Here is a 17,817-nt window from a genome sequence, read left to right as displayed (position 1 = left end):
GATGTCGTTCAGCCCCTCGGATTAGACAGCTTTGGGGTAAGCATGGAAGGCCGAGAGGGAGTCGCTCGGGCGACAGTGGAATTCATAGTGGTGGACTGTGAGTCGTCCTACAACAGGATCTTGGGAAGGCCCGCCTTATGGAAGCTAAAGTCGTTTGTCACCGGCCACATGTTGATGATGAAAGTCCCAACCCCAACCAAAATTATTACGATCCGGGGAGATCAAGGGGCGGCAAGGAGTTGTTGCAATAGACAACGAGAAAATGTCGGAGGTTATGTCGGCAAGCCAGGCCGTAGTTTCCCCCTCGGATCCATATGTGGATCCCAGAGATGATACTGACTCGGACGAGGAACGTCCAGAATCAGCAGGAAAAACAGAAACGGTGTCAGTCTCAGATGAGTTCCCGGATCGGCAAGTAACCATAGGGATGGGACGGGACAGGCACCCGGTGTACGAACGGCCCTGGTGGAATTCTTGAAGAGAAACAGTGGGGCATTTGCTTGGACGTATAAGGATATGCCCGCGATATCGAGTGGCGTCGTGACGCACAAGCTAGGGATCGAGAAGGGATTCCCTCCCGTGCGGCAAAAGCGAAGAACGTTTAAGCCAGAAAAGTATGAGGCAATGAAAGGTGAAGTGAAAAAATTGATGGACATCAGGTTTATAAGGGAGGTTAGATACCCCAAGTGGTTGGCCAATGTGATCATGGTTCCAAACAAGTCAACGGGACAATGGAGGATGTGCGTGGATTATTCAAACCTCAATAGGGCATGTCTAAAGGATACCTTCCCGCTCCCATGCATTGATCCACTAGTGGACTCCACATCCGAGTTTGAATTGGTAAGCTTCATAGACGCCTACAGGGGCTATAACCAGATAAAGATGGACCAGGGGGATGAGGAGCACACAGTTTTCACGACAAACAGGGGACTATATTGCTACAAGGTCATGGCCTTTGGATTGAAGAATGCGGAAGCCACCTACCAGCGGTTGATGAATGTCATGTTCACCGAGTACCTTGGGAAGATAATGGAGGTATATGTCGATGACATGATGGTCAAAAGTCTAACGGCCGAGAAGCATGTGGGGCATCTAAAGAAAGTCTTCGAGGTAATACTGAGGTACGGGATGAGACTGAACTCTCAGAAATGCCTGTTTGGGGTGACTAAAAGGAAATTCCTGGGCCATATAATCAGCGGGAGGGGAATAGAAGCCAACTCGGAGAAGATCCAAGCCATCTTGGATATGGAAAGGCCCAAGGAAAGGAATGAGGTGCAATCGTTAGCCGAGAAGATCGTCGCCCTGGTACGGTTCGTATCGCGACTCACGGATAAGTGTGCCCCCTTCTTTCGGCTGTTGAAAGACCAGCGGTGTAAGGAGATAGTATGGGGACCTGAGCAGGAAGAGGCTTTCAAGCAGATAAAGGCATACCTCACGTCAGTGCCGGTTTTGTCAAAACTGATCTCGGGCGAGATGCTTTACTTATACATTGCGGCATCGCAGACGCCGGTCAGCTCAGTGCTAATAAGAAAAGAGTCCGACATCGAGCATGCGGTGGTTTACATCGGGAAGGGATTCACACCCGCAGAAAACAGGTACCCAGACGTTGAGAAATTAGCTTTAGCGCTCATCGTGACCGCTAGAAGGCTCAGGCACTACTTCCAAGCACACTCAATAACCCTTTATACCAACTACCCTCTGAGGCAGATCATGCAAAAGCCAGAGATCAGCGGGAGGCTGGTAAAGTGGGCGATTGAGCTGGGAGAGTTTGATATCCACTATCGGCCCAGAGTAGCTATCAAAGGCCAAGCAGCAGCCGACTTTATATTCGAGCTCACGCCCATGAAAGTGGTGGGGGAGTCATTCGAGCTCACGTCCATGAAAGTGGTGGGAGAGTCATCCGAGCTCACGCCCATGAAAGTGGTGGAGGAGTCAGCCGACCTCATGCCCACAAAAGTGGCGGGAGCGTCATCTGAGGTCGGCCTGGAGGAAAGTGATTCCGGGGCGGACACGAAGGCACACAGTGAGGAGCCACCGGTGCCACTTTGCAAGCTTTCTGTTGACGGCTCGATGATGAGAAATAAAAGCAGGGCGGGAATAATATTGGAGACCCCCGATGGATTCAAGTATGAGTAAGCCCTGGAATTTCAATTTAAGACCTCAAACAATGCTGTAGAGTACGAAGCCTTGATTGGCGGATTGCAGCTCGCCCGAGATATTGGTGTGGAAGTGTTTAGCAATTCACAGCTGGTTGTAAATCAAGTCGACGGGAGTTTCGAAGCCAAGGAACCTTAGTTGAACTCTTACCAAGCACTGTCCAAAGCCTTCATGCATCGGTCTCCCTCACGCACATCCCGCGGAGGAAAAACAGTAACGCAGACGCCCTTGCCCGGTTAGCCACTAGAGGGCCTAGGAAAGGAAAAAAGAAGGCAAAGATAGAGGTGTTGGGAAAACCCAGCATAATCAAAACCATATTGGAGATATTCATGGTAGACGCGAGACCCGGGGAACCTACGTTGATGGATCCCATAGTTGAGTTTATGAACGAGGGGGTGCGCCCGGAGGACAAGCGGTAAGCACGAAAACTGCAATCGAGATGTGTAAAATACACGCTCATGAACGGGAAGCTATATCACAGGGGTTACAGTTTCCTAAACCTAAAATGTGTAACAGCCGAGGAAGGCGAAGTGATCATGGGGAAAATACACAAAGGAGTGTGCGGGAATCATTCTGGATCTCGGTCATTAGCACATAAGGCCCTTCGAACAGGGTTCTTCAGGCCCAACATGGGCGCCATGGCAGATAAGATGTCGGGAGGGTGCCATAAATGTCATTTGCACGCTAACGAGACACATTTCCCTCTTATTGCTCTGTCAATCCTACTGTTGCCTTGGCCTTTTGCACAGTGGAGTTTGGACCTCATCGGGATACTGCCAATGGCACGAGGACAGTTGAAGTACGTAATAGTGGCCGTTGACTATTACACGAAGTGGGTGGAGGCGGAGCCCCTAGGGAAGATAACCACCGAGTGCGTGAAGAATTTCCTGATGAAGAACATATATTGCAGATTCAGGGTCCCGGAGACAATCGTCACTGACAACGGAACACAATTCAACAATAAACATCTGATTGAGTTCACAAAGGAAATGGGCACGAAGATGGTCTTTACATCGGTGGCACACCCACAGACCAATAGTCAGGTGGAGGCAGTTAACAAAATCATTAAAAAGCTTCTAAAGAAGAAGTTAGATGACGCCAAGGGTATGTGGGCGCAGAAGCTGCCGGAAGAATTATGGGCAATCAAAACCACGACAACAGAAGCAACGGGAGAAACACCTTTCAGCATGGCCTCTGGCATGGAGGCTGTCTTGCCAATCGAGACGTCAATACCATCAGGAAAGGTCTAGAACTTTGATGTCACAACCAATGAGGAAAGCCTCCGGTTGAATATGGACCTCATCGAGGAAAGGAGGGAGAGAGAGTAGACTTGCACAACCAAGTCTATACGCAACGAGTTGCACGCCATTACAATAGTAAAGTCAAGACCCGGACGTTGGGACTAGGGGACTGGGTAATGAAGAAGATCATGACCAAGATGGCGGCCTTGGATCCAACCTAGGAAGGGCCATACGAGATTATTGAAGAAGTCGGCTCAACAACTTTCTTTCTCCGTGATCATGATGGGATAGTCACTGGGCGCCTCTGGAATACGGAGCACTTGAAATTCTACCCAGTGTAAAAGGGGGACGAGACCCATCTTTGTAAAATGTATATTTGTAATTATTGGTGCCCTCGGGAAAACAACATATCCCAGAGGATGCCTCCATTTGTCTTGAAAGACTTAATACAGGAATGAGGAAGTTGAATTTAAACTAATGATCGAATAATCCACCAGGAGGCATAAGTTAATAAAATCTGGAGTAATATCGAATGGGATAGGTAATCCACCAAGAGGCATAAGTAAATATAATCCCGAGTAATATCGAACGGGATAGGTAATCCACAAGGAGGCATAAGTTAATAAAATCTTGAGTAATATCGAACGGGATAGATAATCCACCAGGAGGCATAAGTTATAAAAATCCCCAGTAACAATACAAATTATATATAACACAGAAGAGATGCAAGCAACAAAGTTGGATAAGGCATAATATATCAAAACCCGGAATGTCGGGAGTATCAATGGGTATTTACAAAAACACCCGGGATGTATCTTCACCAAGGTTGGGCACAAGGCCATTGTCTTACAAAAGCAAAAAAGGCAAATTACAACTTATGCCTCGCGGGCGTCTTCTTCCCTCTGAGCTAGGTTGTCGTTGCCATCAACGCCCTTCTCAGCAATCTTCTCGGACAGCTCGCCTGTCAATCCCTCTGAGCTCTCAGGCTCTTTCTCGACAGCCGACTTGGATTTCGCCTCCCTCTCCTTGGCCTCCCTGGCAGCCATCAAATCGACGGTCATCTTTGCCTTGTCCAGATACCCAAGGCGGCTCCATTCACCAAACTTCTCGATGATGCCACCCTCTCGGGCTGCTTTGAGCATTGCCTTCAGCTCGTCCGACTCCTTAAACAAGGCAACGACAAGCTCGCCTTGAGCGAGAATTTGGCCCTGCAGGTCAACTATTTGGTTGTCTCTTTTCTTCAGCTTAGATCGCAGCTTGGCGTTCTCCCGCTGAAGTGCATTTATGGCGCGACCAACCGTTCAGCTTTTCCCTCCAGCTCTCTAGTGTGGAGGCTAAGTTTGGCGAACTTCTCGGCCAGCGAGAGCTTCTCCTTCTTCTCTGCCTCTAAGTCTTTCTCCATCTTCTTCTTCTCGACCCGAAGATAGATCCTGCAAAGAGGAAAATAAATTAAATGCAGCATCCCAGACAGTATGTTGGCATAAGAAAGGAGAAGCTTACCTTCATCATCGCCTCCCGGGCGTATTGCCGGTTCTGCTGAGGAATGTTGGACCCGATCTTGATACAATCCAGCTTGACACCCTTCAGGTCGCCCACCATGCTGCCGGCGTACTTTACATCAACGCACCCGTACTCATCCAGTATCTGCCGGATGGGTGTCTTTCGGATCTGGGGAAGAGCATGAGCGAGAGCGCTCAAAGTTACAGGGTTACTGGCCGAGGGACCTGCCGACTTCTACTTCTTCAAGGGTGGAGAGGCTCCAGTCATGCTCAGACCAGTTAAAGTCACAGCATCGTCCCGCTGAGACTTCGACTTCTTGGACGACTGCTTCTTCATCTTCTCGCCCAAATTCACGTTGACAACGTCACCAGTCCTCGCGTATCCTTCATCGGGAATCTCTAGGAGCACAGGAGTCTCCGAAACTCAGGCGGTAGAGTCTGCAAGGTTCACTTCAGTATGTGCAGCGACCTTCCCAACCTCCAGGAGGTCGCTCAGCAAGTCAAAGTCTGAATCCATGTCGCACGGGTGTGACGGACAGGGTTTACGCTTGGGAACTTTAGCTGCCAACAAACGCAGCAGTCAATAAAAAGAAAACAGAAAAAAAAGCACAAGTATAAAACAACAGTCGAGAGACATTTAACCGGGAACCCCACCAGGCATTCGGCCGAGTTCATAGTGAATTAGCACACCCCACTGGGTCAAGTTGTACGAGCTGCGATCCTTGTTCGAGGGCCAGGCCAAAAATATCCGAGCAATGATCTCCAATAGCGAGAATGACTGATCCCAGATGTACCTAAACCGGTTAGGAGCAACGTACGTGGGGCAGTTCCTTTGCCACCGACCATCGGCAAGCACGACATTTGAGCGCCAGTTGTTGTTGATGGAAGTAGGAAGATCCGTAACCGGAGGCAAATAATCCCGAGCGGAGAACGAAACACACCGGTCACAGTTCTACTTTTTCGAGTACGAGAGGCGGTAGAGGGCTCGAAACTCGTTGATAGTTGGTCATCCCATGTCTGACAAGTAGTACATACAGCAAAGGGACAACAACTGACGCCACTGATTAGGGGGGATCTGCCCAGGAGCTAGTTGAAGCATGCTCAGCAGGTAATGCACGCACTAAGGAAGCAGGAGAGAGAAACTGTTCCTAAACATGTTGTCATGCATAGCAATGAAGCCGTCTCTCGGACAACACACCAACTCGCCCTCATAAAGGCCATGAAAGGTAATCGTGGGCGGAATTGTTTTATATCGACCGGGGTCATGCTGCTCTCCGGCTCATCGCACACGATGCCATCATCCAATATATATCGCCTAACCGAACTTACGACGTTGGTCATCGGGACACTATGTAAAACTCTAGCTGACCAGTCCACTTCCCGGGCGAGTACGCCGTAGGTTAACTCTTCATGCCTAGTCGAAGACGATTCACCCGGGCGGGATGGTCGACTTATGTACTCCATCATCCTCTCGTCGTCATCCACTATTGGCCGAGAGGATGTGCTAGCTCCACTTAAGTTAGTCGTACCTCGGGAATCCATTTACCCTAATATAACAAACCCTAAGATCTATTAGTATGCGCCGCCAAGTGCACAACTTAACACAACCTAAACCCAGAAATCCTTAGAATACCACAATCCCCAGTTTTTACCCAACACCATCACAAAAACAACACAACACAGAGAAAGCAAAAACAGACAAAGACAACAGCAGAGGCATACACAAAGTGCAATAAAACGAAGAACAAGCAACGCAAAAACTTACCAGATTTTCAACACAGTAGCAACGCCGGAAACTCAGAGGACTGATGGCACCTCGCAATCGTAGGGGTCGGCGGCGTCACAGCGACAGGACATGAAGAGGAAACCGAAAGAAGAGAAGCAGAGAGACCAGTGAGAATGAGTGAGAATGAGTGAAGACGAAAAAGGGGGGAAGAGTTTATACTCAGAAAGTGGGAAGTCGCCTCGATCCACGAAACAGCGTATTAAAAAACCAATAAACCGAAAACGAGGCACCCTTAGCCATCCGATCAACCGCAGGATGGTGCCACATGGCTTACTCTGTCGTAGCTTCTTCAAGAAGGAAAGAATGAAGCGACGTGCATTAATTGCTTGGCAGTCTTCTCTAGAAATATAGCGACATCTAGCGAACATGCATTTATTGCACCTACCACAGCAACGCACAAACTTCAAAGTGCAAGACCCATCTCGGGTGAGTGTCACCGAGATCGTAAGACCAAGTGATAGACCCATCTCGGGTGAGGGTCACCGAGATCGTAAGACCAGGTGCAAGACCCATCTCGGGTGAATGTCACTGAGATCGTACGACCAAGGGCAAGACCCATCTCGGGTGAGTGTCACCGAGATCGTAAGACCAGGTGCAAGACCCATCTCGGGTGAGTGTCACCGAGATCGTAAGACCAAGTGCAAGACCCATCTTGGGTAAATGTCACCGAGATCAAAACCCATCTCGGTATCTCGGATGAGTGTCACCGAGATCGTAACACCCATTGAAAGACATCCTCCCTTTAAAAATAGAACAAGTGGCTTGATAAACCACGAACGGCGTTACCACCCCGTCACTCGAGTAGTAATACCGGATATGGAGGGGGCTCGCTACCCTTGTCCATGGAAAGTGTAACACCTGTTCAACCCACATCATGAGTCCGAACTTGGGGGGACTATGGGCGGGAGCCCATTTGAAATATATTGGTCTACGAGCTTATTTTAGCAAGTCCCCACTCAAGATGTGTCTTGAACGGGAACTTGGGGGGACTTGTAGTGGGTTGTACATGAAACAACCTCCCAAGCCCGTAAACCAGCAGACATTCCACCACAATCGAGGCCGTCCTAAGGTTCTCGCCCATTAGCAGAGTTAGCCGGGCTCAACCTCGATGGTAATACTAGGCTTGGAACGACTGCAGAAGGTATAGGGGAGGTTTGCATTTGAAACAGGAACAAGGGTAAATGTCCCACATCAGTTTCCAAGCAGAGTGAACCCACGTTGGGCCATAAATACGGCCTAGCCACCAGTTTGTTAGATATCATTAACTACCCCAATAATTACATTCAACCATCAGATACTGACTTAATCATCGAATGAGGAAAGACCGGAAGCCCATGGTCATCTTTTTGTTTACAGGTCAACGGGAGGAAAGCTAGTCACCCAGCAGACATGCCTTCAGCTTCTACAACCCTATCCGGGATTGTACAGAAACAATATGTATGTTGTTTAATCTATCCATGTACAAGTTTGAATAGAAAGAACAACCTAAAAGAGGTGGTTTCCCATTGTGTGTGAGCCGTGGCTTGGTTGGTTAAGGTGTTTAACTGACAACTTTGAGATCACGGGTTCAAACCTCATGGACATATGTAGGGTGTGTGAGTTATTAATAAAAACGTTTTTAAAAAAAAAAAAAAAAAAACAAACCTAAAAGAGGTGGTTTCCCATTGTGTGTGACATGAACAGCCCCAATGTCCTCCAGTATATAATGGTTCACAACGGCTTTTTGAGATAGAATGACCGAGTCTACACAGGTTTTTGATACGTTATATCTCTGGCTTTCCAGCTCCATGGGGTGGTGTGTAGGAGGATATCACACTCTAGAATAGCCTCAAATGATTTTATGTTTCTCCGGTAGTTTTGGATTTTAATTTTCTATGATGGTTTGTTTGAACTAGTAAATATTGAAATTGGTCCAAAAATAAACAAAAGTAAGTTAAATAAATTAATCTGGCTAGTCTTAAGTCTACATAGTGCTTGCTATGATACGCACCTTAGAGTTGATCAAATATGCCTAAGCCCATACATGGAACTACATCTACAGCTTCATAAATTGATTAAATTCCATATCCCTCGATAGCTTCTTTCTTGTGTATCTTTTTAGTCTTGACACACTTGGTGCTCTTGAGGATAACTTGGTGAGAAGTATTTCCTTAAGAGCAAGTTCACCTGTTGGGTTATAATGAACACAGTGACCTGGATCACTCTGATTGGGCAGTAGTTTTCACCTGTTTGAAATGTGAGATTGCTGCCACGTGGTAGTAACTGTTTATTGAATTAAAAAAATGATTTTTAAGTGTGAATAATGATTTTAGTTGTAATTAAATAGTAATTAAACAATATAACTTAATGAAATTAATTTTTCTATTCCATGACATTTCATTGACATGCCAAGCCTAGAAAAAAAAAATTACAATAATTTGAAATTTCCTAATAACTATCTAATTATCGGGATTATTATCCTCATTAAAAAAGAAATCGATGTTTGAAAGATTCGATGGGGTTTGTAGATTCATCAGTGGAAGGTGGTTGGGGATAATAGTAACCGGGAAAAAGTGGTTGGCAACATCCACCGAGATAAGGTGTTTGGGGATATCCTCTTGAGAAAGACCCCAACAAATTTTCTTGTGTCCCCACTATCGCCTTTTGTTTTGCTAGCCAATAATCTTTTCTAGGCCCTGTCACGATAGTACTTATTGGATTCATCTCCATGATAAGCTCTTCCCTTTCTTAGATTTTGAATTTCTCATTCTGCATATCCATTTGGAGCCGCATATATTCTCGTTGTTGTTGGTCTTGCAATTGCCTTGCATATGCTTCATCTCGTTTTTCCCTTGCTAACAAGATTGATGCTTGGCTATTTGCAAGTGTCGCGACAGCAGATGCAACAGGTGATTCTTCTTTGGCCGCCTTCCCTTTTCGGTGTGCTTCCTTTGCAGCCTTTCTTCCTATAGGGTCGCACATTCGGGTCGGGAGCAACTTCATCAACATCTTTTTCTAAGTTTATAGGAGATTCATCACAACTTGGTTGTGTAGACATCCCTTCATTGCCTCCCATTGATGTTGCCGCACTCATCTCGGTCGGAGATGAAATGTTGTGAAATGCTTGAAAACCTTGAACAACTTCATAGCAATCAAAACTCGAGAAATTGGCCTTTTGGGTCTTGGTTGATTTCCCTTTGGACATGGCTTATTTCCAAATCTCTTGTGCTTTCTTATACTACAAATAAAAAAACTACAATTAATGGGATACATGAAATAGTAACTAATTTATCAAAAAATCATAACAATTATGTAAACACGAAATTAGTAACTATTCATACCTCATCAAGTGCGTAATACACAAGGCCATTGAAACAATTCGGGTTTCAAAATTCTCCACCTCCCTATAAATGCAGATGCACTTCGATCGGTAACATCCGGTAAATTTTCGAAGTAGTGTTTGCGGGCATTATCCCATAGCTCAGCTTTCTCTTGATTATTACCCTTTCATGAATCTTGGCTAATAAACCTCCACGACTTGCACAATTGGAGGTCTTCCTTCGGACTCCATCTCGCCAAAGTTGTGTTAACTCCGGCCATGATTGAAACAAAGAAATAACCTAAAAGAGAAAAGCTATGGAATTTGAAAAGTAAGAAATTTTGATGTCTAAGAGAAATTGATGATGTCAGGACCCACCTCGAATTTCACCTTGAAACTCGAACTAAATCCTGCGGGGACCACCTCCAAGGAAAATTTAACGAAAAAAATTCTGCATAATCTCCCTTTAAAATGGACAACCCTTCCTTATAAAAATTCTTGCAAACACTTCTAACAATCCAAATCCAACCTTATACTCCTGGAGCCATCGTGCTCCCCAAAGTCACAACACTTCCCAAAAAACAAGTATTTACTAATCTAACAAATCTCATAACCAACAATTCATAGGTTCAGAGCAATTCTAACAAGAAAGAAAAGAAACAGAAAATTCAAATAACGGAAGCGATGTGATGGACTACGCCACGACTCCATGTACGCCCGTCCTCACTATGCAATCCTGCAAACTGGACATTTAAAACCGAAGGGCCCAAGGAGAAGCAACTTAAAAACGTTAGTGAGTGGACAAAAATAAAGTTTAAAAGAAACAAGTCTTTATGCTTTCCCAAATTTAATCTCTTCAGAAAAGCTATACCGCATGCGATAAGCTCAAAAGCTCTCAACTCAAAACTGACAAATACATGACTAGCCTCGCTAGTCTCCCATACTTTGAAATAAAGAGCCCCTCAGGCTAAACTATATATATTTATAAATGTATGTATTTACACTTGTCATATTCCTTGTACGAATTCTATGAAAAAAAATAAGAAAAATAGAAATTCGCACAAGGCTACGACGCTTGCGGCTACGACGCTTGCGTCTAACGCTCACATCACGCCATGATAGAATATTAGCTCATTATGATAGAAAAACACGTATGGCTAGCTAACATTTATTATACATACTATTCTCATAATATCTAAATACATATTCACCGAAAAACTCATTTTCGATAAGTCTCAAAAATGATGAAAATTGTCAAATATCCGAAAAAGCAATAAATCTCAGCAGAAGAATAACTGATCAACAAAATAATGCATCACATGCTTTTAAAATTAAAACAAAGTCCACTCACATTATTAGGCTTAAACTTACCAACAAAATGTCCGGAATACTCCTCGAGCGTTGCCCCTAAATAAAACCTCAACCTGGAAATGAAGTCATAATCGATTTTCATGCCTTTAACACATCAACCAATTTATTTCCAAAAATTTACTAAGGGCACCTAAAAAGTGTTTCCATAAATAAGAAGCTTCTAAAAAGGGAAATTTTTCTAAAATAGAAACTTTCCTAACTTAGCAAGTTTTCCAATAATAACCCGAACTTTCCTTTTTAGGCACTACGACTTAAATTAGAAAGGATGCTCAAAAACTACCTTCTCGACTCTCTACCGGATCTGCTGCTTGGCGGGAACCCTCACCGGATCCCTGCGACTTGCCGGAAAACTTCACCGGATTCCCGCCACTTGCCGGAAAATTGGCCATAGCCTCCTCGTAAATTCCGAATCACCAAGTTATCGACATGAAATTCACCAAACAACAATTAGCTTCTTCAAAACCCACATAGTAGCCACACAACAGTTCAAAATACAACCCTTACCTCTAATCTTCTCAATTCCACAATCCCACTAGCTCGTCCTTGCCGGTTTATCCACATACTAAACCACTACACACCAAGACATTCGATCAACAACAACCAAAACAACAAAACAGTCACTAACCATCTCCGAATAACACCAAGCAACAACACCAAATAACCTAACCAAGACTCAAACCTCATTATAACCCAAAACAGAAGCTGAAAACACCAAGCTTACCTTCAATCTGCTCTACTTCGTAAACCAATAGCTCTTCCTTGCCAAAATTCAACATGAAGGACCCCCAGACATCCCTAGCTGCTGTATTAGTCACCACTTTCACCGAATCAACTCCGCACCACCTCGGGTCCTCTCAACAGTCAAACGCACCAAGCCTCTGCCTTGGTCTCGTTTGGTGATTGCAACTCTACAAGTCACTCCAAGGTCCATCTCCACTTCAAACCAAGCTCACAAGACCCACTAACACGCTGAAGAACTCGCCGGAATCCACAAAACACCATCGCCGGAAGAGGAACCCGGGAAACCCAAAAAACACAGAAAAAGGGGTTTTTGATTAAGGCATGATTTGGACACGCAAGGCCACAAAATTAAAGAGGAGGAAGAGAGGAAGAAAACCCTACCACCGTATGTCGAATCGTGGCCGGAACTGTCAGAAATTGCCGGAGGACTGCCGCGCCTCTTCCTGGTCGATCTCCTTCTAGGGTTCGTGCACGGTTGAATCGAAGGCTGGGTTTTGTAGAGAAGAAGGAGAGAAAGAGATTGGTGATGATTAGGAGGAAGATGGTGGCCGGACGGTGGAGCTCGGCGGCGGCGAGTCACTGGGCAAAGAGAGAGGAAGAGAGAAGCGCAGAGTAGAGAAAAGAGAGAGAGAGTTTGGGCCTTTTTCTTTTTCCCCAACGAGTTTCTCGATCTGGAACCTTTCTAAAATGGAAGTTTCACATTTTAAACCCAACCACAAAATAAAATTACCCCCTTTTAATTTCCAGCTTTTTACCGACTTTCCAAAACACCAGTAACTCATATCTGCTACTTCATTTTATCGTCCTTACAACTTTTCTTTAAGGAACAAACCCCATAATAGTTGTTATATTAAAAGTCGTCTCTGGTCCTTTGAACTAGGAGACCCTTTACAAAGACGGTAAAAACTCAAGGTAATACAACGTAAATAATTAGGGTAAAAATAATTAAGGACCGGGATGTGACAGGTGAGGAATGTGTAAAATTGTGATGGGTATTTATAAGGGATTATACAAAAAAATTGAATATTTTTTCTGCCTGTTGAAGGGCTTCTTCTTTTTTTTCCTTACCATTAAATTTTTGTTTGCCCAATTAATTCTAAACGGTCATATTCTTTTTTTTTTAAAATAAATCAGTTGCAACACCAACGGCTACTTATTATGAGCCCTTAGATTGCATTTTGGACGGCCCAGATTTGTGGACAGTTGCATTCAAACGAAGAGCCAAGCCGCACAAGTGGACGACGCGTGTCAGTGGGGTTGGCAGCTTGCATGTCGCGACAAAATGTCACTGAACACGTGCAAATGAATGGCTAGCGTTCATCCGTGGGAGAGACGCTCCATGCAGGCGCGTTGCAGAGAGGGAAGCAGGCCGCTAACGTCAGTCACGTGTGTGGGCTCGGGCTGAAGTGGAAAGAACTCACCTGGGTCACTCTTCTCCTCTCACCTGGGCTAGATATCCCCCGAAAAATCTAACCTGGGCTAGAAAATGAGATAACCCCTTTCATGGGTGGAAGCAAAAAAATTTGGGCTGTGTCACTTTGTCTATGTGGATCCAACCTGGGTTGGATTTTTTTCTCACCGGTGGACTTGCTCTAAGCCTCACCCTGGGCTATATGCAAAACCCTTTTTGACCAAACCATGATATTACTTGAGCACTTGGTTCCAGAACAATGGCCCTAAGAGCAAATGCACCCATTTTAGGTGGGTTGGACCAATTCTTAACCCGGGCTAATCCACTATTCATCCAAATCAGTCTTTGGTCCTTAGTTCAACGATACAACAACGAGACCAATCTGAGGACCAATTACTATTCACCTTTTATAAAAATGTTTTTTATTGATAAATAATTATTGTTTTTTACTTTATTATTGAATTCAATAATTATTTATTTATAAACAAGATGCTCATGTAATATATGGAAAGAAATTAAACTGCAATTATTTATATAAGATATCAATGACCAATGTGGAAATGACACGTGCTCATATCAATATCATTATCTTTCATAAATATCTAAAATTTCCGATAAGGTTATACCAATGAATAAACGACATCTGTCCTTTTCAGATATTGTTATCTTTAGAAATAATGGAGATGATTTCGAATAGGATTTCAAGCAAACCACGACATGCCACGTGTGTAGACGATAATAGTTTGTCTCCTAAAAACGTCAATAAATGTAACAGCCCGGCCCAGTCCATTGAGATATTGTCCGTTTTGGGCCCACCGGTCCTCACGGATTTGTTCTTGAGGTTTCACCCCAAAACGCGTCTCAATGTAAGGTGCTAGCTCTGTACATATAAGCATAGCAACTTGTCTCCTCCAGGCGATGTGGGACGGATGCACCTACTAGCTTGCTTGCCTAGTTAGGACATCACAATCCACCCCCTTTTAGGGCCCAATGTCCGTGTCGGCACACTTCCGGCCGGAGACAAGCTCTGATACCATCTGTAACAGCCCGGCCCAGTCCATTGAGATATTGTCTGCTTTGGGCCCACCGGCCCTCACGGATTTGTTCTTGAGGTTTTACCCTAAAACGCATCTCAATGTAAAGTGCTAGCTCTGCACATATAAGCATAGCAACTTGTCTCCCCTGGGCGATGTGGAACGGATGCACCTACTAGCTTGCTTGCCTAGTTAGGTCATCACAATAAATAAACTTTAAACTCATTCTACATTCACACATTCATCTCCTCCTTCTAAACTTAGATATCATCATCTATTTCACTTCTCACATTTTTCATGGATAGTATTATAAATTATTTAAGAGCAAGAGATGAAGAAGATGAAGAGCACATTATGCAGATTCGGTCCAACAATGCTCAAGTCGCTACATTGGTTGCCCAATATCACCATATGCAGATTCACACAATTGAATTTCCTCCTCGGTGGTCCAAGAACTACCTGCCTCTCCCATTTGTTGAACGGAAAATGAAAAAGAAGAAGAGAAGGAAGAGATTTTTTTATTTTTTATTTTTTTATGAAGGAAGAGATATGATAGGTAAAGAGTGTGAAATGTGAAGAAGAGTAGTAAGACATTTATAGAAAAATTTTGTTATATTTTTTTTTTAATTTCAGTTTTGTCTGCATAATGGAATAAATCCGTTGGGATGGATTTGAAGCCATCAGATCTCAATCTTACGGCCCTTAACATTTTCCCGTTATTCTTTATGGATTTGTTTTTTTTCTGTTTCAAAAATGTCATTGGTACTTAATTTGGTCCGTCAAATTAAATTAAAGTCCCGTTGAAGAAAAGCTGACTGCTCATGTGCATGATCTCTTCCTCCATGTGCAAGTTGGTGTTAGTGGGCCCCATTCATAAATCAGTCCAGAGTGAGACTTGGGTTGAGGATTAACCTAGATCACAGTCCAACTTGGTAGGTCCCCCGTGAGGCCAGCAATCAACCCAGATCAGTTTCTCTCCGTTGGAAGCTGTTTTTTGTTGCACTCTTGGTCTAACCCCTACAATTAGTCTTCTGCTGCATTTGCTCTAAGCCATTTGACACAGCTCATGGGATGACATTTGGGATAGGCAAGTAAGGCAACCATCAGCCAAGTGTCGCTCATTTCTTCAATTATGCCATGGCGCGATGCTCAGTTGGTCACCAGCGTGAATGTGTGATGACGAGGAGGACGAGTGCTGCAAAGGGATATTTGAGGGATTCGAGTCATTGATTGGTGTTGGAGTTGGTATTGGAACTGTTGTTGATGGATTTCCATATACTGAAATTCAGACTGACCACCAGTAGTCTGAAATTCAATCCTACACCGCAAGGAGGGTCACAGATTATGGCATCAAATACCTACAGGAAACAGAAAAACAAGGTTATCAGTGCCTAGAAGACGCCAAAATGTCACTTATACTTCTCCACAGAATGAACCATATGCTTTAAATGCTTAATCACCTTACCGTTATGGGTAAGTAAACCTAGTTCTGGTTCGCCTTGGCTTAAAATGGGTGATTTTATACCTTCTTAAATAATGCTGCTTTAGTTTCTCTGCTTTTCACAGGAAAATATTTTCACTTGGCATGGTGTAACAAACAACAGAACAATAATGTTATTTATGAACGCTGAGACAATGTTATCTTGACTATGGTTTTTCCATGTACCATCACGCAAACAATCGTGAGATTGAGGAGACAAAGTTGTGCGGGACAATTATAAAACATGATCATCCTCGAGGGTAATGCTAGTTTGGCCATTGTTGCTGCCTCTAGCTACTATGTTTTTGGTCCAATGTTGCTTCACTTGAATTGTATCAATATTACCAATCTTAGTTTTCGTTTCCAATTATTAAGAGGATTCGACCCTTCCTTAATTCTAGTTAATTTGAATATCTTCGAGTGCCATTGGCCTCAACATGAGCTGGAGGAGTATCAAGATACCCATTATAACACAAAGGATCGATTATGATCACGTACGTACGCATCAATATTGCCCACTTCTACCACATTCAACTCCTACCTCTTGGGAAAAAATGCCCGTTGATTACATACATGATATAATTACGAAAAACAATAAGTTTGTGTAGAATATTTTGTATATATTTACTTTCCTTGTATGTATAGGTGTAGATGTAGGAAATATTTTTCTAGTAGCGTTATGATTGTATCTCTATATTAAGTTTCTATTCGGAGAATAATAATACATTGAAGCATACCAAACCATATTGAATCATTATTTTCTATTTGGCATCAGAGCTTGCCAGGTTTGATCCTTTTGAATTTACACCCAAACACCATAAATCGTTGTGTACCAAAAACCCCACAAATCACTATAAAAACATACAAATTCACAAATTCCAAAACCAAAACTGAATCCTGAATCACACCATAAACAAATCGTTACATACATCAAAATCATAATTCCCGAATCTTTAAATCTCAAAAACCAAACCTCCAAAATGGCACACCAAATCAACTACCATACCACCGCACCATGCCGGTCTCCATGCAAACCAAATTCATATGTGAACTCAAAATGTCCGTTATGTGGAGTATTAGGTCATAGCAAGCAACGTTGCTTTGAAACAATTGGGTACCCGGATTGGTGGGATTTCACCAAGAAACCCTGAAAGAATCAAGCAAAAGCTGAAATAACCACAATAGAGGAAGACCAACTGTCCAATGCCTCCAACGTCGCACAGTCAGGTATGAGTGGTAAGGTATCTATGAATAGGTCCTGGATTATTGATACAGGAGAATCTGATCACATGTGTAATGATCCTAGCCTCTTGAAAAAATTAAAACCCTCCTATCAAAATATTGTTTCTACCGCTAATGGTACTCCAACTCTTGTTACCGGAGAAGGCTCTATTGTCCTATCAAACACATTAACCCTTGATTCTGTATTAGTCGTCCCTTCATTGTCATACAATCTTCTTTCAGTTGGCCAAATCATTCAAGAATTATCATGTATTGTCACATTTTATCCGTCTTTCTATGTATTTCAGGACATTCTGACGTGGCAGATTTTGGGTTATGGTGTGAGAAAAGGGAAATTGTACTACCTAGATCTAACAGAGACATGAGAGAAACATATGTAGTCTTTGGGTCAAGCTAATCAGGTCAATAGAGCTGAGAGTGCTAAGAAAGATGTGTGGCTTTGGCACCACAGGTTGGGTCATCTAAACTTCGGTTATCTTAAGAAGCTGCAACCACAATTATTTTCGGGTGTCGATTATTCAGATTTTCATTGCGACATATGTGAACTGGCCAAGAGT

This window comes from Fragaria vesca, linkage group LG2 (genome assembly GCF_000184155.1).
Source record: "Fragaria vesca subsp. vesca linkage group LG2, FraVesHawaii_1.0, whole genome shotgun sequence".
In the NCBI taxonomy this organism is placed as follows: domain Eukaryota; kingdom Viridiplantae; phylum Streptophyta; class Magnoliopsida; order Rosales; family Rosaceae; genus Fragaria; species Fragaria vesca.
This window is presented reverse-complemented; position numbering follows the sequence as displayed.